Consider the following 2,180-nt stretch of genomic DNA (forward strand, 5'->3'; position numbering starts at 1 on the left):
AAATTATTTACTATAAATTAAATTTTTTAATGATAAGTATTCCCATCAGTGATTTTTATTTCGTAATTCACTGTCTGAATATTATGGTTCAGTGCATTTACTGTAAAATTATGAATATTAATAATTAATAATCGTACCAATATACCGACATAAATCGTTTTATTGTGATGTAGTCTGTACTAGTGTACTCTTTACATAAAGAAAAATAGAAATTGACTACTATATGTTTATTTCTATGAATACACTTTTTTCAGGATGGACGGCAAAACCCCGCACAGTAACTCCAAGTTTAATGTAAAATGGGTAGAACTCTGCGTCCTTGTAAAAGTTGTGGTGATAAGTCAAAAAGCTTAAAAACTCTATACATAGTTCCTCCTGATAAATCGTTATTATATAATTAATACTTAGAAGTTGATAAATATTAAACGTACATAAGGCACGTTTTTCAAGCATTTAAAGTTCAATTGTCGACAAAATTTGATATTTAAACAAAGCGTTTTAGTTATTTTATTGCAGTTAAAAAATATTATTCACGAGAACCTATTTTAAATTAATATTTTAATATCAGTTATCGTAACAAATAGTTTAATAATAAAAACTTGGAATACAATGCCAAATACAGTAATCCTAATATATCATCACGAACGTTTATTATAAAATCATAATTATTACCTATGTAGTCAAATGCTGTAGCTCGACTGGGTCATACGTAAAACTGAATTAACAGTATAAATAACTATTACCAACTTTCAATTTGATTGTCCAGATACCGCATTGAAAAAAATACTAATGAATTAGATGAAAAACTATTATGTTGGTAAATGGTAAATATATTGTTTAAGAGGACGCTACACAGATATTAGTTATCTCCGTCTTACAAAAATATATCATATTAGTAGGTACCTACCTTTCAGTAATAATATTAATAATCATTTTTATTCATTAAATTTATATTTTCAAGATATCTGGTAGACAGGACTGGTAGGTACGTACAAAGTGTTTAGTTGTCTATAGTGATACGATTAGGGACTAAGGAAGCTTAAGCTTAAAATTAATTCTGGACAGTAAAATTGTAATTTAAAAATAAAAGAGAGATCTAACATTTACCTCCGGATCTTCAACGACGGACCGTGGTACCATGGTGTCGGAAGAACAATGTTCCGACGGCTGCGGGGGGGGGGGGGGGGGTGGTGCCCGCGACAGTCATCCATATATCCGCGACGGTTCCCTTATACACAAAAACGATCACAAAATTGATTATAATAATATTATTTTCCCTAGTTGAAGGTGGGTAAGTCAAAGAGGCGAAAATGTTTACCTTGCCACACGGAATTGGTTCCAGGTAAAAAAATTACCTATGTCTCTCTATTATTTATCATTATATAAAAGTGTTGTAATTTATTTAAATTTAATACTAGGTATACCTATACTTTCAAGAGACACCGAATTGTAGTCATGCCCTGGTAAATCCAATCATCGATAATTCGCTTCCATCTGATGATGGTTCTTAAATTCAGCAGTGTTAAAATAATTGTTACTCGAGTAACACCGAAGAATGTTATAAACATTTTATTGGCGGCTGAAATTCTACTATTGGATATAATTCACGCGAGCGTACAATAAGGATAACGAAAGTGAACAGATTTTATAAAAATATACATCGTCAAGTATAGTTCCTATAAGTGATTCTATACAGCCAGATAGGTGCCTATATTTATTCGAATAATAATTTTTTTTTTCAAACAAATAAATAATATTAAAATTTTGTTCCTCATAATTACAATTATAACATTCGGTCGCGTGTGCCCAAATTATATAAGTACCTACTTTAAATTATCAAATGATAATGTCTAGCACTCGGTTGATCAACTGTTCCATGGCCACCTCCTATAATATAAATGTTTTTTCTACATTTTATCAAACATATTTTGAAGGTAATTTGTGAGGTTTTTTAAGCACCAGACCCTATAAAATAAAAATCACTGATCCTAGGAAAACTGATCACCATACTACAATATTACTCACAATCACATGACATCTATCGATGAGATATTTTTTAAAAGCTAATAATTAGTCTAATAATTACCACATTATTAATATTTAATTACAAATATAATATACTAAGCTTAGGTATACCTACTTGTCATTAAAAAAATTAATATATTATAATGAATAATTTT

This window comes from Acyrthosiphon pisum, chromosome A2, assembly GCF_005508785.2.
Source record: "Acyrthosiphon pisum isolate AL4f chromosome A2, pea_aphid_22Mar2018_4r6ur, whole genome shotgun sequence".
Lineage (NCBI taxonomy): Eukaryota > Metazoa > Arthropoda > Insecta > Hemiptera > Aphididae > Acyrthosiphon > Acyrthosiphon pisum.